The 21,936-nt window shown below is 36.9% G+C and overlaps 1 long non-coding RNA gene across 1 annotated transcript in view; it reads left to right on the top strand.

The window, feature by feature from the left end:
* The window catches only part of LOC309823052, a 206,260-nt gene extending 184,759 nt beyond the window's left edge, over positions 1-21,501 (top strand). The window contains exon 5 of the long non-coding RNA XR_014296803.1: positions 21,389-21,501. This is a non-coding gene — a long non-coding RNA (uncharacterized lncRNA). The remainder of the gene's footprint in view (positions 1-21,388) is intronic.
* Positions 21,502-21,936: the final 435 nt, after the last annotated feature.

The raw sequence follows: 21,936 nt of genomic DNA, 5'->3' as shown, positions 1-21,936 counted from the left end.
GGTGGTTCTCCTAGTGAATAATTACTTTTAGTTAAAGCAGACAGTATCTTTCTTCCTCTACCATATCATACTACAAAACTTTCTCTGGTCTTGGAATTTGCTTCCTAAGAATTCCAGGTTGAGCCACTGCAAAACTACAACACTTGGGAATATTCCATTCAATACAAACCAATGGAGTTCAAGTAAATTTCCAGCTGAGACATTTTTGAGCAAATTTTATGTTAGGTTTTGTGTATAGTAACAAAAGTCTCAAGACCTTTCGACAAGTTCTGAAGCCTTCAGTTCATTTGAAAAGGGCAAAATGAAGACAGCTCGTCGTGTGTGTGTGTGTGTGTGTGTGTGTGTGTTGTGATGTACTTATATATTGCTATATGGAGAAACTTTGTCTTTACATTTCTCTGTAAACCAGGATGCAAAACAAAATTGAAAAGTCATTTCTTTCTGATAAATGCATTGAATCAAGAGAACAGTGGTCAGTCTAAAGTTTTTTACGTTAAAACCCAGGATTCCTGTTCATTATCTCTGTCACTAAAACATAACCCATTTGATTCAAGCACAAGCATGATTGATCTTAGAGTTGAAAATACTGGGAGTGGTACCCAATCTTGTTCCATTTCCTGATTAGTTTCTCTCTCTCTCATTCTCTCCCTCTATTTCTTTTCTCGTTCTTGGTTTCTCTTGAGGTCTCTTTGCCTTTGGGGTATTACAGTTATAAAAGTCTGTGTTAGAAGTTACAATGCAATTCACTTCGCTTGGCCCTGTGTTTATGACATGATTTGTATCTGTGAGCAGGTGGGGAAATGGAAAAACCTTCCATCTGACTCTGAATGTTGCATAGTCTGTTTACAGCACGGACAACGGGGCAGATTTCTTTGCTCTGATCCTAGGAACATCCTATTGCTCTTGTTCTGACACCAGGAATAGTTCTGTCTTTTTAACCTTTTCCAAAGATCAGATTATTTCAGGTTCTGGGCCTTGACGAACCTGGGCCTAGTGTGTTATCAGTTGTCAAGGCATGCTCTCTACAACCTTAATACATCCTGACAATCACCATACTGAATGACTCTGCCCTAACCTCTAAGAAATGCCCCATACTTGCCAAATATTGCAAAAATTTGCAAGTATATATGCAACTAATGAAAAGAGGTTAAGCCCAAAGCTTTTAGCTTAATTGTGCATGCAGTCAAGGTAGAAGTGTCAGAATACTGCATCTTCCTACGGAAGTGACTTGTATTTTCTCATAGTTAAGCCTCAAACCTTTCTAGGCTGGCATGCATAAATAAAAAGATAAGAGAATTGAACTTGTGTCCTGAAAATGGAACTCTAAATACTTAGAAAAGAACCTTCTTTAAGAGTGGGCAGAAATCTGTTCATCTTCCACAAGCCTAAAGAATGAAGCAAAGGTCTACTAGCTATAAAAAGATGGAGATAAGAACAGCTGGATAAAGCTTAAATAGCACTTTTTTTTTCTCATTTACATCCTCTTCATGGTTCTGATTTCCCTCTAAGGAAGCATTTCAGAAAGCAAATGAAGAAATGTACCTGGGAATTCATAATATGCTGAAAGAACTACGGAATGAAGATATTTCGAAAGTGAGGAAAAATCTTTGTAGATGCCACTTTGTTTCTTAATGGTCACCCTGCCTAAACTGATATTTTACAGATAGGCCTAATGTAAATTTTGGGAGGGATTTTTTAATATCTGAACATTTGTTTTGGCAATGTTAGAGTGTTTTTTGGACTGGAAATACCTTTGTTAGTTTCAGAGGATCAGACAGAGTTTTATATGCAAAATGACTTTCTGGAGAAACAAGCATTTCGTTAGGCAGCTGCCTGGAAATGTTAAGAGATGCTAATTGCTTGGCAGACTTAGAAGAGCAGGGAGCACAGAGGGATGCTCTTGTTACCCCAACTCATGGAAAGCAGAAAGTGACACCAAACTGAATCCAAGAAATGTGTTTTCCGGTTGTGATACTACTTTCTAGTAGCTTTAAATAAAGTTTATATGTATTTTTAATAAATATATATATTTTTAATAAGACATCAGATAAAATTCAAGACCAAGTAAAACAATTTAATTCCTCAAGTTATGAAGAGTCTCAGAGTAATTGTACTTAAAGAACTAGATGTCTCTCCCAAGAAGCGATGATTCTTACAATGAGAAAATCCTGAAATATCATTAATGAAATGCTAAGCAAATAATATCACACTTAGAAGTACAGTCAATTAATGGTCGTTTTGAGTCCTAAGAAATAAATGAAATAATCTATCTACACAGTGTGGCTAGAGAACTGCTAGCAGGTTTTTACTGAAAACAAAACAAAACAAAACAAGCTTCATTTATTGAATATTTCCACCTTAAGCATCCACGTATTTAGGTAAGACATTGCACCCCCCATTGCTGAAGAAATAAAACTTACCTTCCGAATAAAATTCTTCTAATTATTGAGTAAATAAATTTCCAATTTTTCAGTATTATGAATCATTTCAAGAGTTATGTAGGTCTTAAAGTGAAACATGGAGTCTTCAACAGTTATTTACGTCTTATAACAAAACCAAAGCATATTTATTGAGTGCTTGCTTGGCATCAGGCACTGTTCTAGTGTTTAACATATATTAACTAACTTAATCCTTACAACAGCCATATCAAGTAGGTACTATTAATATCATTATCTTCTTTTACAAAGGAGAAAATAGGCACTTAGAATTCAAATAGCTTGCCCAGAGCCATACAATAAAGAGGTGGGAGAGCAAGAATTGAACCCAGGTTAGTCTGGACTCAGCACCTACATCATCAACACTATACCAGTGGTTTTCAAACTTTAGTTTGCATCAGAATCATTAGAAGCTTGTTAAAATACAGATTGCTGGGCCCCAGTCCCAAAGTTCTTGATCCAGTAGGTGTGGGGTAAAGCCAGAAAATTTGCTTTTTAACAAATTCCCAGGTAATGCTGATGCTACTGGTCAGGGGTCTACACTTTGAGAAACTGTGTGCTGTGCTCTAGTAGTATTTAAATTTACTTAGAATCATAATCTCTTTCACTGGACTAGACTGTTGTCTCTTTGAGGACAGAGAGTATGTGTCATATTCGTTTTTCAATTTTCCACAGCTGGTGTTTGCAAGTAGCAAGTAAATATTCAATACATGTTTGTTCAAAGTATGAAGAATGAATGAATCTCTAGAATCCCCTTTTAAAATGTGAAAGACCCTAGGAGTGATCTTTTTTGTTGTTGTTGTTGCGGTATGCGGGCCTCTCACTGTTGTGGCCTCTCCCGTTGCGGAGCACAGGCTCCGGACGCGCATGCTCAGTGGCCATGGCTCACGGGCCCAGCCGCTCCGCGGCATGTGGGATCTTCCCGGACCGGGGCACGAACCTGTGTCCCCTGCATCGGCAGGCGGACTCTCAACCACTGCGCCACCAGGGAAGCCCTAGGAGTGATCTTTAATTAAGTTGTCATCTTACAAATAATTGAGTATAATTTCATTTATTAGGAATTAACAAATTAACCACCTAAAAATTCCTGAAGGGATTTATGGCAGGATTCTCTGATGCAAATTATGAGATATAGTTGGGAACAAGCCAAGCAGCAATGCTTGAGAACAGTCCTGGGTGCAATACTGCATTATATAGGACCTGGGAATGGAAATGTGTCTTGGATGGGTGAGGGGATCCAAGAGCAGGAAAGGGACACTTTTTTTTTTTTTCCCAGAAAAAGTCATCCTGACCCTTTCATTGTTGAAATTAAAAAGTAAAATACTTAAATATAATGGTGAACACATAGCACAAAACAGAATCATAAAGTTTAATGTTGAATTAAGCAGTGAGCTGAATGTTTGGGTCTCCAAATTGGCTTTGAACCCAAAACCGCTTAAAAATGGGTATGTTCACAGTTAAAGGCAATTGGCTTATAGATGAGAGAATGGTCGAAGTTGTTCCAGTTGAACTTCCAGGGAAATTCTCTCCTCAAGAACATCCTTTAATTGTTGCTGCAATTCACTATTCAGTCTGGCTAAGAGATAAGGTTGTTCCTTTGCTCAGAAACAAACCTGCTGGGAAAATATAATGTTTATGGACTCCTTTGAAAAGACTGTAGAGAATGTGGTAGAAATAGCCCAGGCTTTAGAGGCAGACAGATATGGTTTCAAAATGCTGGTCCTGCTACTTACTAGCTGTATGCCATTGAGTAAAAATATAATTTAACCTTGATTTTCTCATCAATAAAATACTTGACTCAAAGATTAATATGAAGATAAAACAATTTAACATATATAAATCATACACCAGCAGTGACTGGTCCTCACCAGAACCTAGTTCTCTCTCTCTACCTCTAACACTTCTGATTCATGCTACAAATTGAAACACTACACATTTCAGTTTGGGGGAAATTTCTTAGTTAAAAAAAAAATGAATATGTACATTTCTCTCTCCTTATGTATACTACATAGAATAGACTTGGCCTTGTTGGACTATTTGCTACATTTGCTTACATTATTGTTGTACCTTTTACACGTGTCTAAGCTGAAAGGTCCAAAATTGATTTAATTACCAGATTTTTATTTATTTATTTTTATTCTCTTGCACCCCTATCAAGAGTAATTTATATTGGCTATGCTTGGTTATCAAGATCAGTAATACTGGGCTTCCCTGGTGGCGCAGTGGTTGAGAGTCCGCCTGCCGATGCAGGGGACAGGGGTTCGTGCCCCGGTCTGGGAAGATCCCGCATGCCGCGGAGCGGCTGGGCCCGTGAGCCATGGTCGCTGAGCCTGCGCGTCCGGAGCCTGTGCTCCGCAACGGGAGAGCCCACAACAGTGAGAGGCCCGCGTACCGCAAAAACAAACAAACAAAAAACAAACAAAAAAGATCAGTAATACTTAAAATAGTGCTGTTACCTTTGTCCATTTTGTATATCCTCAGATTACTCTTAGAAAAGATTTATCTTCTCTACCTTTAAAAAAGAGATGCTAAAGCACAAATATGTGAAATGGTTAGAAGAAAAAGTCATACGTTGTTAGAATTCAGCTTTTCAATGCCCACTTAAGTGCATCCTGTCTGTTAGGTGTTGCTGCTTCACTGAATTACAAACAGTAGAACTGACATTTCCTGTGCATTTGTATTAACCACACCAAAAATTTTGTTATTATAATACTATAAGAAAGTTTTCGCATCTGGAAATCACCTACTCATCATATGTTTTAATAAGACCATTTGATGCAACCCCTAATTTAAAACTGCATTCCTTTTTTTAACCATTGCATTTAGCACTTCCCCTCCCCTTGTCCCTTGGTAGTTAGATTTTGGCAGGAAGTGAGTGAAATAAAAATGAGGAGGAGGTTTTGAGATGCTCATATAGCTCTGTGATCATAATTACTCTACTTGGATTAGTATATGTGTTATGATAGTCCTTTTGTGATTTCATGTTTTTCAAAACAATTTTTCAAGCACATTCTAAGATTTAGTGCATTTTAAACAAAAACATCTTTTGCGTTGAAGAGGGGCAGAATATGCCAGCCCAAAATATGCCATTTTGGCATATTGATTATTTTGAATTAAAGTTACTTAAGAAACAGCCAATGCAAGAAGGACACTTTGACCCTCCTTTGTCCCTTTGAAAGCAGGAAATAAATCTCCCATGTGAAAGGTACCCTCCCTGTACCAGGATGGTAGAAGGCATCCTTATCACCACAGACAGGGAATTCAGGGCTGAGAAGGCTGTATAAACAAGCCTTCTTACTTCACTAATTTACTACCCCAAACCAAAACTTCTTTGTCTTGCCAAGTCTTCACAAATTTATTGTTTCTTTGTCTAATACGTAAAAAAAGCTGCCCGCTTTGATCACTTTTTGAGTCTCATATTTTTATGAGCTCTCATAGGCATGAAAATTTTTTTCTCCTGTTAATCTGTGATATGTCAATTTAATTATTAAACCAGCTAAAAAGTATAGAAGGGAAAAGTTTTCCTCCACTACATGTTAAATCCCTATTTCATGTTTTTTTAAAAAACAAAACTGACAATAATGATAAAAATGAACTGTTTAAAACATTTGCTGCATTCTACCCAATTATACAGATAATGCCCTCCACTCATCCTTGAAAACATCCCCTTCCCTCTAGCTGCTGTGGTCCCTGCTTTCTTGTACACTGTGGACTGTTACAGAGAGCAGGGCTGGGAGGTATTCTAAGAACGCTGTAAAGCATTTCAATCATTGCTGCCACAGTTGTTGTTGCACATCCTTGTAGTGACAGATTTGTTAGGAATTCATATACACACACTTTTTCATTTTTAAATGACTAAAAAACTCTCTGTGTGGCTTTATATTTTTAATGATGCTTGCTTCAAAACTCTCTAGTCTTATAACTATCATTTATAAGACCCATTTTTTTAGGTGTCAACACATAGAGATGTAAATATGCTAACTTACTTGATAATAGGCAATGAAAAATTTCACCTTTATTAGCTACACCTTAGTTTCAATTAAGAGTAATGGATTATTTATTATCAATAAAGTAACTGTATCTCTATGAAGAAAGAGCTTAATGACTGCCAAGAAGAATTGAAATAGATATTTTTTGTGTGTTTAGTGACTCTGCTCTCTACCACTGTTTCTGAACCTTCATTCAGTTCCAATAGACCTGAGGCATATGGCAAGATCCCATTTGTAACACAGCCTCCCTACATGACATGGTGAAGAACTGGGTAGTATCTGAAATTGAGACTAATTAATTAATTTATTGGGCCAGTCATTTAACAAGTACTGAGTACCTACAATGGCTTAAGCATGGTTCTAGGTACTGGAAATAAAGCAGTGAATGAAACAAATTCACCATCCTCATGGAGCTTATATTCTAGTGAAGGGAGATAGACAATAAAAAAATAAATCATGATATAATTTCAAGTGGTGATAAATGCTATGAAGCAAAAGTTAAACAGGATAAGGGAATAGAGATTTAATGGGGAGATGATCCAGTTTAAAGAATGTATAGTATTAGAATATGTGATAACTAATATTTCTTAAAAGATTCTTGGTAATGTAAATAGTAGACAAAAATAAATAGTAGACAAAAATTATTTGTTGAATGAAGTAATAAAACACTATTTTCTGTATAATCTCCAAGAATCATTGTTGTAACAGGTCCACTATGGACTTTGATTAAGAGATAAGAAATTTCAATCTCAGGAGAAGGAAGTATTTGGTGATGGTGGTGGGTGCTATATAAAATGAACGGTTAAGTAGGAAGCTGTCTCAGAACAGGGAGTCACTGACATCAAAAGTGTAATTTAAGCGTCTATATACATATATAGGGACAATAGGTGACCTAAGTAATAGTGATAGTCCTTATACTATAAACAGTTGAGTTCCATGACATCTGACATCAGTGTAGGTGATCAGAGGGAGGAGAGAGATATAGATACATAGAACATCCTTCAAATTCATAAATCAAGGCATTTTCCATTGTGGTGCGTAGCAATAAATTAGGTAAGGAATAAGTAGGTCTTAAAAAGTCAGTCCTTTATTACTGAAAAGTGTGCTTTTGAAACAAGATATCCTAAATCACTTTAGTATGCAAACTAGGAGTATAAAAAGAGCCATAAGACTATTGTACCTTCCTACCACATGATCTCTACAAACGTAATAGGCTGTTATATCAATAAAAAGTATTTGATTCATTGAAAATCTTTGTCTTCCAACTAGAGTCCCCATTTTCAAAGGCATTCCATGGCCCACTGCTCTTCAGAAACATGAATATTGAATTGGAAAACCTCATGACTTAATATTTTACCCCTCATAGGTGAGATTTTTGTTTATTTGAGGATTAAAGCCTCAAGGGAAAGGCAGGAAGCTTCTTGACGGGGTTCTTGATGGGGTTCAAGGCATCAGTCAGATAAGGAGATCTTTTGAGGAGATTCTTAACATTATTCTAGCTAGTCATTTCACTTAAGAGTAGTGCTGAGGTACTCTGATTACATGAACAGGCAGAAAAATCCATTCATCTTTTTACTAACTTTATTCAAGGTCAAATTTGTTTTAAAACTTCCCTATATTTATCTATTATGCACTCACTACTCACAGTTAAAGCTTTATACTTCACTTATAAAACTAATTAAGCAATAAGGGGAGGAGGGGGAAAGACAGACAGAGAGAGAGAGAAACAACAGAAATATCACAAAACCTGAGTCTTTCTTGTTCAATATTCACTTTTACATTTAGCATGTATTAAATTTTCAGCATTTCACCATTTTCTCCTCTTTTGTAATGCTTCACTCCAGTAGTAACTAAGAGTACTACAGCTTATAAAAAGGGACTTTTATCCATAAAAGAGATTTTCTATTGAATGAATCAGAAGATAAAACCAAGGTACTTTTAAAATATATCTCTATCATTTTTTTCTCAGCTTGTTGCTCTAGACCTTGGGTTTAAACTAGTTCAGAATCAATCAGCTCAACTCAGAAATAGAATGAAAGACTTCTCAGAAGAAAGTGAGAACAGAGGAAAAAATATATATTTAAAATCACCTATCGTGCCTTGTATCTCAGACAGAATTTATCAATGTCTCACACAGGATCAGGGCACGTGGTGAAGCACTTACACATGGAGAGCAGATGCGCAGGTCAAGCAGCCAACATTGTCACGTAAATTGCAGGTGGGTTGAGAATCATTAGAGAAGATAGTAAAACAAGGTGCAAAAAAAAGTGGCTATTCCATAAAAATAAAATCTACCTTTCATTAGTTCTTAACCAGAATATAATGGTAGTTGAAAACAAGTTTGGGTTGACCTCAGAAAAGCAGTCGATTTACAAATTCACAACTCACAGGAACACTATGAGTGTTCAAAGAGCTTCCAATATTATTTTAATTGGAAGTTCTTTGAGGCAGAAAGGAAGACGGCTTTCTACTTTCTTTTGGAACACCTACAGAGTTATATTCATGCAGGTGGATGGTGAACTTTTTAGAAACATTATTTAATTGATTTTTGAAAATTCATTTTATCAAGTATTATAAGACTGCAGATTCTCAAATTTAATGTTTTTAATACAGATCTTCCTTGACTTAATGATGAGTTTATGTTCTGATAAACCCATTATAAATTGAAAATATCATAAATTAAAAATGCATTTAATACGGCTAACTTACTGAACAAAGCCTATTTTATAATAAAGCATAGAATATCTCATGTAATGTATTGAATAATGTACTGAAAGTGAAAAACAGAATGGTTGTAAGTGTATTGGTTGTTTGCCCTCTTGATCACGTGGCTGACTAGGAGCTGTGGCTCAGTTGCTGTTGCACAGCCTCGTGAGAGAGTATCTTGCCACATGATTGCTAGCCGGGAAAAGATCAATTTTTTTTTTTTTTTTTTTTTTTTTTTTTTTGTGGTACGCGGGCCTCTCACTGTTGTGGCCTCTCCCGTTGTGGAGCACAGGCTCCGGACGTGCAGGCTCAGCGGCCATGGCTCACGGGCCCAGCCGCTCCGCGGCATGTGGGATCTTCCCGGACCGGGGCACGAACCCGTGTCCCCTGCATTGGCAGGCGGACTCTCAACCACTGCGCCACCAGCGAAGCCCATCAAATTTTTGTAAAGTCGAAAAATTACATGTCGAACCATCCTAAGTCGAGGACATCTGTATCTAGTATTATTTCTAATGCAGACAAAGTGGCAACCTGGAAACATGTTGGGTATGCCCAATAAGAGTAAATGCTTCTCCTAACTTAGAATATGAATATGAAATAAAGGAATTAATAAGGATTCCCAGGAGACCAAACCTAACTGTGTACTGTGTATGCGGACAGGTAAAGGCCTTAGGGGTAAAGGATTAACAATGCTCGTGTGCCTGCTGTGTCAGGATCATCAGTTAACCAGCAGTCTATTGTGCCTAAGTAATCACAGTGACAAAAGGAGAGCCTTGCCTTTGGAGGAACGGGAAATTGATGGGAGACATATATTACCATTAACTCAGGTAGAGCAGAACTCATTTTCTTCCAGTTTCTCTTTTCTGACTAGCCATCCTTAATTTTTTTTCTTTTGTAAACCTCATTTTTATGGGTGTTCTGAAAATATTGGTTATTGATTTTACAGTTATCATGAAGTTGATAAATGCTCAAAGTGCCTGCCTTAGGGCAACTTTTAAAAATAAAGTTGTGAAAAGATGAGAAGCTACTAAAAGAAAGTGGTGATGCCCATGAATGTTGGTTTCTGTTATATTTATACCACATTGGCCTCTCTCATTTGTCACTGAAGATCCTTAACTCATTCAGTAATTCATCTATTCATAAACTTGAGGGTTTCTGCTGGGTGGCAGGCACTGTGCATGGGGCCAGGGATAAAAAGATGAATAATACTCCCTTCAGTTCTCCAGGAGATTTTATTCTCTGGGGACACTAGTCAAGGACCAGTTGATAATGAAACTGTCGTAAATGTTATGCTACAGGCTTGCATAGACAATCATAGGGGAGCAGAGAAGGGTGCAGTCTATCTTTAAGGGACAGATTGCATCTAACTTGAGTCTTACATTCAAATCAGAATTAGCTTGGGAGAGGAGAGTGTTCCAAGCCAATCACACAGTGGCTCTGACTGAGTCATAGTACACTCACTATAGGCAAGCCCACCTCAGTGTCCTGCCTGGTAGACCCTCTGTATATAGTAGTTGGAGGAAGAAATCTACATACGTGGAATGGAAATTTTACAAAGATATCTCTAAAATATTTGGGTGAAATAGGATTATTTTTATAGGGCTGAGATAGTATAGCTTCTCAGGAGAATATTAAATTACTTCCACCTTTAACATGATAAAGATTCTCTCATTAACCAAAGTCTACTCAGGCTCCTCTGAGCTCTTTTTCTACTAGGCCTGAACACTCCCATGTTTGTCTCTGCATTGTCCAATTTCAGTAAGAACCCTGCTAAGTTGGTTTCACCAGAATCCCCTATCCTCCATATCTGATCACGCTCCGTATCTAATTAGGTTCCTTATCCTCCACCATCTGCCAGGTGATGTCTTTTCTTAGGTTGGTTTAGCCAGAATCCCCCTTCCGCTGATGTTTCCTCTTAGTACTTTTTCACCCACTGATTTGCATCCTGCTTCTTGGTTATAAATTTCCATTTGCCCATGCTGTATTTGAAGTTGAGTCCAATCTCTCACTGTAGGATTCCACTGTTGGAGAGCGGGAGTCCTTACACCTTTCTCCATGGCTCCTCGAATACAGCCTTCCTTACTGTGCTTTAAGAAGTGTCATTGAATAATTTTTTCTTTAAACTTTTTGTTGTTATTGCTGGTGTGTTTCTCTCTTTCATGTCTCTTCATGAATAACAACAGTGTGGTGCTATTATATCAGTGAGTGAGAAAATTACAGAGCTGAAGAGACAGAAGTAATTCTAAAACCATAAGTACTTTCTAAAAATTACTAATGATTAATTAGCATATTTTGGGGACTTCACTACTTTACAGTGTAAAGTAGTTTTGTAATTACTTCATGCAAACTCAATGGAAGGTAGTAAAAGCAAATGTCCAGTCCATACTATTGTTTGTATAAAATGAATCCTTTAAACCAAAAGTTAATACTTTTACTTAAGAGGCCAATTTAATTTCTCAATATCATATTATCTGGTAAAATTTACAGGGATAGGCAAATGTTAATAGTGGATAATCCCTAATATCTATTGAGCATTGCAAAAGTGGTTTTTATAAAGGCAGATCAGGCATCAGTGTGAATATGGGAGATACTTTACAGAATTTTTTTAACTCTCTATCCCCATAGAGGATAAAGTATATCTTCTATGTTTTTTTTTTTGTTTTGTTTGTTTGTTTTTTTAAGAATGAAAGAATCAGAGGCCCCGTACAGTATTATCAAGATGACTGTGGGCTTTTTTTTTTTTTAAGAAGATGTTAGGGGTAGGAGTTTATTAATTGATTAATTTATTTTTGCTGCATTGGGTCTTCGTTTCTGTGCGAGGGCTTTCTCTAGTTGCGGCAAGCGGGGGCCACTCTTCATTGCGGTGCGCGGGCCTCTCACTATCGCGGCCTCTCTTGTTGCAGAGCACAGACTCCAGACGTGCAGGCTCAGTAGTTGTGGCTCACGGGCCTAGTTGCTCCATGGCATGTGGGATCTTCCCAAACCAGGGCTCAAACCCGTGTCCCCTGCATTAGCAGGCAGATTCTCAACCACTGTGCCACCAGGGAAGCCCAATCCTCTATGTTTTGATTTAGCATTTTGAGATAACTTATTTTTCCTGCTTGAACAGAACTGGTCATGTTTTAATTCCACACACGCTCATAAGAAATAATAAAAAATAGTTGAACCAATAATGACTCCCCTTCCCCATCTTCACCCTCATCTCTTTCCATCTCTGACTGGGTCTTAGAAATATATAATAAGATGTCAGAAAGAACTTCTGTTCAACAACCTTGGGAGCTGTGGACTAGTAGCTTGCTCTGCTCCAAATGGACAGGCATCTCTTCTTTCATTATCTAATAAAACGCTTGGAGTTGCTGAGGGAACAATTTGACTGGGTCAGATGGGTGGTTGGGGGATGATTTTTAATAAACATTTCTCCTGCCCTAATCCAAGACGCTTTCAAGAATCAGTGCATTATGTGCACAAGGCTCTGGACTACCAGTTTTATATAAATATTTTATCTAATTCCCATAATAATTCTATGAGAAAGGTACATATAATTCATTTTACAAACGTGGAAATTAAGGTTTATAACTAAGCAGCTTATCAAGGACACAGAGTAAGTGGTGGAAGAGAGATTTAAATCCAGATCTTACTTTTTAATTCCAAATCCAATGGTCTTAACTATTATATTAAAGTAGGCATATTTTTATTGTTCATATCCTGGCAACATTATTTGTGTGCAGGGGAAAACATCATTAAAGATAGATCCCAGCAGTTGGATGAGTTTTTAATTCACGTATGTAATTCTACGTAAGTCTAAACTACTGCCACAGACAATGAACTCATTGCTGGCATTCTCATTAATGTGGTTCGATTCTTATACGTCTACATTTCTTAACTGGGTTTCAGCAAAATCTGTATTTAGTTGAGCCTGAAAGAAATCTAATACTTTGCCTGTGACTTTCAGGGAAGGATGTGTGCACGCAGTGTAAAAAACCTCCTAAATTAAATTTGCAAAATAAACTCATCATTTCTAGTTGTCTCTGTTGTGCATAAAGCACAAGGAGTGCTTATGCTATTGCTCGCAGAGGCCTTTTTATACACTGTAACAGGTTGAAGAACTGCTGTAGGAAAGAGTCTGGAACAGCAGAGGCTGGCCATACAAGTCACCTCTTGTCTTGTCTTGTTAATATCAGTAGAGTTTAAGAAGGTCCGACACCTGTATGTGATTCAGGGAATTAGGATCAAAGAGATTCTTCCATGATCAGACTTTGGTTTGCACTCCCAAGTGTGCCTTGCTTTTGCAAATCTATTTTTCATTTTCATCATCTGAAAAAAGAAGTTTTTCTGCTTTAGCTAGAGGCAATAAAACATGGATATAGAATCGATGAGTCATAAATTAGCTATTCAAATATTCATTAAGTATAAGCTAGATAGCATACCTATTTAGGGCATGGTGTTATTAGAAGTGGTCCATGGTTGTGTTCATAGATATAGGTGTCTCCACTATTATGTTATGAGAAATAAACATGTCTGTTAAGAGAGTTACACTGGGAAGCCTTGCAAAACCACTTCATTTAACACAGAGATGACAATTCTCTTTAAGATACAGAACTTAAGTAAAATTACTACTCTTTGTTATAGGTAGTTTATGGCTGCCTGCCAAATGGTTCTAACTCACTGAATGACATCTAAGGGAGACTAGGAAGAGCTAAATACACTAGTGATATAGGAAAGAAATCGAATGACTGAGGTGGAATTCTACGAGAGGAAAGCCATTAACAGAAATATTATTGGGCTTCCCTGGTGGCGCAGTGGTTGAGAATCTGCCTGCCAATGCAGGGGACGTGGGTTCGAGCCCTGGTCTGGGAAGATCCCACATGCCGCGGAGCAACTAGGCCCGTGAGCCACAACTACTGACCCTGTGCGCCTGGAGCCTGTGCTCCGCAACAAGGGAGGCCGTGATAGTGAGAGGCCCGCGCACCACGATGAAGAGTGGCCCCGCTTGCCGCAACTAGAGAAAGCCCTCGCACAGAAACGAAGACCCAACACAGCCAAAAATAAATAAATTAAAAACAAACAAAAACAAACAAACAAAAAAAGAAATATTATTAAGCATTTAGAGAACACTTTGCTTATAAATGCTTTATAATAATTTTTATTGATTTAGAGGCTTTCAATAGAAGCAGTGTCAATTCTGTTCTCTCAGTATCAGCCTAAATGTCTGAATATTTTTAGTTTAATATATTGGAGGATCTTGCTGACACCAACCTACCTTTAAGACAGAGGCATCAACATACTCAGACAAGCCACACTAAAAAATTTAGCTTGAGAGACCCAAACCAATTTTTTTTAGATTTTTTTCCCTCAGTCACTGAAAGTTTTTGTGCTGGTATATTCTTCCCATTTTACAGATTAGTGAAATGAAGCTGATATCTTTCTCATTTTACAGATTAATACAATTAATAACTTGATAAAATTAATACGCCAGTTGTAAACAGAGACAAGGATTTAGCTTCAAATTAGTTTTGTTTGTGAACTTGCTTTCCAGTTGTTAATAGTAAATTTCCATGCCTAGTTGTATTCACGTGTTTTTGGATCATATGGACAATGTGAAACAACATTTCCTTATTTTATATTTTAAATACTATGTAATTTAAATATTATTGAATATATGAAAATTTGGCCAATTACTTTCTTTAAATGAGTCAGAAATAACTCATAGATTTTCAGAAACTCTATAAATGTGCATTTTGAATGATATGTTCAACAAAATTCCCTTGAGTTTATGTTTTGTGGACCATTCTGTAGTTCAGCCTGCATGTGGAATTTTAAATTGTCTATGTCAAGGGTGAACCATAGCCCATGGGTTAAATCCTGCCTACCACCTTTTGTAAATAAAGTTTTAGTAGAACAGAGCCATTCTTTATGTATTGTTTGTATTTATGTATTGATTTTGTGCTATAATAGCAGAGTTTATTAGTTGTGTCATAGGCTGTATGGCCTGTAAGCCTAGAATATTTATTATCTGGACTTTAAAAAGAAAAAAGTGCTGACCTCTATTCTACACAATACAAGCAGAGGACTTAGTCCTCATTTATTATAATAAAATATATAAGGGTTCACACACATAAATATACATGAGGTCATGAAAGTAACATTTATTGAACTTATATTAGGTACCAGCCAGAGTGTTTAAAATGTCTGTAATAAAGAGATTAAACTTCAAGATTAAGGAAATATCCTATCAAAAGTTTCTCATCTCCCAACTTTTTACTGATATGTTTTCAGCAACCTAGAAAGTTGCCAACAAGCCAACACAGGAAGTAGAGAAATATTAACTCACAAGACATGGATTCAATTCCATTTCATCCCATTTCACTTACACATAGTCAGCTAACCATTGCATCTGCACTTAAGCCAACATAAGATATTTAAAATGAGACATATATATTACACTTCTTAGAATTCATTTATCAACCTACTTACAGCAATCAAAGGGGATTAAGGGAGGGAAATTCTCTTACTGTATACAATGTTATACAATGTACCAAATCAAGGGAAAGGAGAGCAATATTATAGTTCCATGGTTCTAAAATTCCACATATCCCAAATAGTTTTTCAAAGAATTGTCATGGACATAATGCTATGTATTTCACAAGTAGTACACTGAGGGTGCCTCTGAACTGCTAAGGAAAATTTAGAAGTTTCAGAGTTCAAAAAGCCAGGAAAACCGTTGTAATAGCATGATTATGACCCAAGCTTTTCAATGTAGTTATCCTAATTTGGTAGAAACACAAAGGTCAAGTAATTACCTGTACTTTAGTTTTGTTTTTGTTTTAACAATCCTTTTTAGCCAGAAAACTGGACCACTGATCAGGACCATTTTTAAATAAAAAACTTGCAAGAACAACTTAAGACCATAATTCATTAAAGGGTTATTACTGTAATATATGTGCTTATTTTCCCAACTTGCACATTCAACCATTTTGAATGCTCAATAGATTAATTCATAGCCAAGGGAAAGTTTTTCTAGACTCTAAGACTATTTATTAAGCACTATGGCAAACACAAAATGTAATAAATAAATTTATCTTATATTCAACTCAATGAGCATAACATACCAAATTTTTTAAATGGCAAAACTATTACATGAACTACATAAGCTATGATATAGATTGCATTACAGGAACATTTGTTTTAACAATCTCCTGTAAAATTCTGCCAACCTTTTACTGGCTTTAGCCACAGTTGTTATTATATTAAAAAAGCGAACCTAGATAAACCAAATATAAGGGCATAAATTTATTTTATGTTTTATCAGCATTTGTCTTCTGACTCGATTTTCTCTTAGATTTAGTCTTGCAGTCCTAGGAAGAATAGTCTTATGCAATCAGAGTTGAGATGTGAGTGAATTAGGAAGTGGTCATTTTTCTCTATATAACATCAACCGTGGATATATAGTGGTAAGAGTATGTTCAAACAGGTATGACAATAATATCCCTTCCTTCCCCTCCCCTCCCCTTCGCTCCGCTTCCCTTCCTTCCCTTCCCCTCCTCTCCCCTCTCCTCTCCTCTTTTCTGTAAAGCTCTTATCATTTTCTGTTGCTCTGTATAATTCACTAATTTGTTAAGTTTACTGTTCATTGTCTGCCTCTCCTGGTACATTACAAAGCTTATGAGGGCAGGAATTTTGTTTGTTTTGTTCCTGCTGTATCTTACCTGCCTGTAACTTACTTGACATACAGGAGAAATTTAGTATATATATGTGGAAGAAAGGCAGGAAGGCCAAAAGGAGGGAAGGAAAGAATGGCTACCATTTGAAAGAATTATTAAGGTGAATCAATAAGAAATATATGATAGCAACACAATGAGGTACATCAACAAAATTAGTAAAAGCCTTGAGTAAATTTTTTCTTTCTTCTCTTCCACTGGGGTTACATTTCCTCTAAACAATGAGACCTGGCTGAGAGTACCTGGGAGATGAAATCCAATCCATGCCTCCACTTACCAAATCCTGAACCCTGATGTGACTTGTTCTTACCCAGAGGGAGAGCCTTTTCCTAATGAACACAGAGCCCAGTGTGGGCCAGTATGGCCTTTGTAGCTACTCCTAATTTGCTATAATCTTTATTCTTGACCTGATGTTCTGCCAATGCAACACAGATTTCTCTTATTCATACTGATGATTTGCCCTCCATTTAGTGTATTTTTTTCCTATTAAAACAACTTTCTGATTCTTTTTTGCTTAGTCTTATTTTTGTCTTCAAGAGAGACACATTCCACTGATAACCTTCACTGTAGAATTCTATCAGATTAAACACTCAATGAATGAGGATTCCCCTTGCGTACAGAACACAAGGTTTTTTTTTTTTTCTGAAATAGAGATCAAACTTGCTATGGAATGAAAGATTAGTCACCATTTTTCACCCCTCCTGGCACCCACATTTTCACCTTGGTTTTAACATGGTTAGAGTATTTCCCTGACCTTTGACTTAGGGCTCAGAGTTGTGATGTACTTTGGCCAGTGGTACATTGATCAGAGTGATGCTGTATTCTAAAAGGCCTCATGCATTTCCACTTGCCCATTTGTACCTCTGCCACTGCCGCAAATAAAACAAGGCTCAGAGAGCCTGCTGGTAAAGAGAGGGTGGAAGACATGCAGAAGAGAGCCATTCTAGCTGACCCAAAGAACTGCCCTCTGAAGCAGAGGAGCTCCAGCAGCCACAGGGAGAAGAAGATCCACCAGGAAGCCTACACTCAATTAACCAACCTGTAGATTCATATGAATCATCAGTTTTGTTTCAAGCCCCTGAGTTTTGTGTTGGTTTGTTAGGCAGTATTTTTAGACAATGGCTAACTGAAACAAAAGCTAACTCTATTTCTTTTGTGAACACTCCACAGCAACATTTATACACAATTCAAAAACATATACAGTGTGTGACACCCAATACGAAGGCAAGATATTTGCCTGAAAGCAATTATCTAGAGATAATTGAGACTTTGGGAAATGATGAAACTTTTGAATGAACTAAACTCTGGATACTCCATCTTACTCGCTACCTTCTTAAGACAAATAGCTGAGTTTATTGCATTTTATAGGTAAACCTAGACTGAGAAAACCTTTGATTATTATGGTGTTCTTTCAGATGCATAAATATGTAAGAAGGACATCAAAAATATTCTCTTTTCATTATACTACAAACCCAAATTATAGCACTGTTAGCCTCTTCTAATAAATTCTTTTGATATACTCTGGCCCTCAAATTCAAGGTTATAAGTTTGTAGTTATTAACTATTATATTTCAGTTCTGTGATGCTGGGGGCTCTGCAAACTACATTTTTCCTTTACCAGCTACTTTCCTATTAGTTCTGCCAATGGAGGGCACTAAAGTTGCTGAATAGCAGTGAAGAGAGAAGGTACTTGCTTCTTCCAGGGGTCTACTTCTGTCAACCTCATCTCAATAATAGCATCTAAACTCTGAAGTAGCTGTTGGTTCCAGTTTCTTGCTTTCTTCCTTGTTTTTAGGACCAACCTCATGGCATTTGTTTGGAGAAACTAGCAACAGTCTGGTAACACCCTCTTATCCAGGATAGCAGGACACCTTCTTTGACCTCTTAAGATACCAGTCATAGTCAGAGGTTCTCACTTCTGAGAGCTCTATCTCACAGCTTCTCAAAGCATCTTCTCTAGTGTCCTGAAAACATCAATCTCTTCCTCTGTTCCTCGAATTCTAAGGGTGATAGATGCTTCCTTTTCTTACTATCTCTATGTTAATCCAGTGTGCCCTTTTTGACTGTTCATTCTTCCAATAACTCTAAACAATTCCTATATTAGATTCTTTCTGTTGAACTAACTAGTGTGTTTTCCGTTTGCAATTCCTATATTAGATTCTTTCTGTTGAATTAACTAGTGTGTTTTCCGTTTGCTGGCTGTAGTCTGATGATATGGTACCCAATTTAAATGTCAAACTCCTTAAAGACTAGGCCTTTTGACTTGCTTTTTTGCCTTCTCTGCCCAGCTCATAGCTTGCTATAGAAATGCTTGTTCTATGTATAGTCACGGAAGATTTCCCAGGTCCCATATTCTGATCACTAGGCGTCTGTTTTACATCGTTTGTACCTAATACATTTTGATGTCTATTGGCTTAGTCATGTTAAGTGGTTCATTTGCACTATTCCCCTCATCAGACACTGAGATCTAATTGTCATGCTCTCTGCATCCTTCCAATTGTTTCTCTCTGACATGTTGTCATTATTTGGCTCATTTCTATCCTCAGGGAACAATGTAGCATCCTCATCCTCATCAGCCACTTAATGAGACTGAACAGTGTCAATGACAGCCTGCCTCTCACCTGAGTTTTCATTATCTGCCTCCAATTTGGCAAAACTTCCCTTTGCAAGTGTTGATGTGGGGCTTTCACATTAGGTCTGTTAACTTTAAGTAAGGGGTGGCCGTGACCAGTTCTAGTCTAGTTCCCTTGTACCTCCTTTCCTCATAGTGTTCCACTGGTCATTATTAACTTATAACACACTACTGTGTAATAAAATCTGTAATTAGTACTGAGAAAACAGCTAAGAAGCAATGTCTGAGACTTCCTTCAGCATTCACTGCACTGTTTTACAAAATCTCAAAATTTTTTCCCTAGGTCAAGCCAGCCCTGAGGTTAATTGGCTCTTCTTTTCCATTATTTCTTCACACATATATTGTTGGTTCTGCATATTGTCACTGAAGCAGAGTCCTCCACATGCCATAGTAGAATTTGGTATTGACTACAAGGTTCAGAGATGAAGTTTTTTCACTTTTTGTTTTTTTTACCCCAAACTAACAAGATGATTGGTGATTTGTATATCTCAAGAAAATTTCTCCTAAAACATCAGCTTGAAATGTTATCCATGTCAAATGTCTATGCACTTTTGCCATTTATTTTCCAAGTATAAAACACTTGGTAGCAGCCTCTGAAGAGAACTATTTGATATTGCATCCTATGTCTAATGCTCACCTATGAGTTCTTTGGAAGACAGGAAAGCAAACAACCAAAGTGAATTGGAATTGAACTGAGTGCAACACTCAGGACATTTTCAAAGTGGATTTCTAAATACAAAAAATGTATCTATACCCACAGTTTTTTTCCTTCCTTCCTTCTTTCCTTCCTTCCTTCCTTTCTTTCTTTCTTTCTTTCTCTTTCTTTCCTTCATCAGCTACATTCCATGGAATCTGACTTTTATACCTGCCATCATGTATGACTGAATGGTAACCAAATGGAAGAAAACATTGAAAAGGGGGTGGGGAGTCTTATTTTAGTAACAGAAAATGTAAATTCAGAATTTTGATGTATTTATTTTAGTTGTTTTACCTACGGAAGATCCCTCTCCCTTCCCTTTCTCCAAGGAAATTTAATGGCTACTGGCTGGTAATCAGACATAAGTTTATAAAATACTAGATATTGTTTTAGGGAAAAGTTTGGAAGGGTAGTGATTTAGGGAAGAAAACAGGTAGAAGGTGAAATTCTGAAGACCAGAAGTTTCACTGAATAAAATTTGTAATGAAGAAGACTGGTTGAAAAGCAAGAACTATTTCCCATGGATTTTTTCAAACTGCTAAGAAAGTATGCTATCACCATTTTCCCTGCCATGTCTTTTTTGTTTCCTACTTAGAGGCAGGATGTTAAGGAGTGCAGGATCAATGCAATAATGATGTAAATAACGTATAGTATCTTCTTCTGGCTCCAAGAGTGGTGGCATTTCTGGAAGGAAGAAAACTGGGTCACACAGACAGTGCATGAATTTGAGATGACCCACAAAGGACAGTGCTGCACGTTTCCATATCTAGAGGCTTTTTCTGGGTCAAAAGAATGCACTTTGCCTTTGCTTCAGGCAACTTGAGCCAGCTGGACTCCATCCAGGAAGATAATGCTGACAAATCCCAGGGAAGCAGGAAGCAGCAGCTCCTCTCTCACTGTATGCTATGTGATATCACCATCTCTTGTAAAAGTCTCGTCCACTTGACATGTAGTAATAACTAAACCATACATGTCTGTGTTTGTCAGAGGCCAAATAGTAGCCTTGAGTATTGAGTCAGAAGTTTCTGCACCTACAGGTGACACAGCATACTCTATAAAGCACTTCTATTTATGAAGGATTAAAATCATCTCTAATTCTTAATGGAGAGTGAAAAAGGATTTATGGAACGCCTACTATGAATTAGCCCTTGTTCTATGTACTTATATATATGCTCACTTAATGCTAAGAATGACAATTATTTGTTTTGTAGATCAACAAACTGAATATTGGAATCATTAAGAAGAACTCTGGAATGAAGTTCTTGTTATCCTTAGTTGAGAGAAGAAGAAAGTGAACTTAATTTGTGTCCTAGGAAATATGAGCATGAATACAGATGATAGTATTATTTTTAATAGAGAAAAACAGTGCTGTAAATAACTCAAGTGGAAGAAGTTTAAGTAAGTTGGTTTTGGTATATATATATCACCAATGGAATACTGTAAAGCAATGGCTATAAATAAAATACATCTATACCTATCAACGTGGATAACATCATGAAAAACATGATGTTGAATGAAAATTTCTAAAAACAGAAAAATATGATTCTATTAATATGGAAAATACATAAAATGAAAAAAATATATTATTTAGGAACACAAAGATATGCTGTAAAACTGCAAAGGAAAACAAAAAAATAACAGATAAAAAAAGTCCTCTGGAGTAGGGAGAGGGATTTGGGAAAAGATATTCAGGAAGCTGGATAAAATTCTGTTTCTTTAACTGTATGGTGGATACCTAGGAGTAAAATTTTATTATTGT

This window comes from Grampus griseus (genome assembly GCF_964374135.1).
Source record: "Grampus griseus genome assembly, chromosome: 5".
Taxonomy (NCBI): domain Eukaryota; kingdom Metazoa; phylum Chordata; class Mammalia; order Artiodactyla; family Delphinidae; genus Grampus; species Grampus griseus.
The sequence above is the reverse complement of the archived record's forward strand: the minus strand, read 5'-3'. Positions and strand labels throughout refer to the sequence as shown.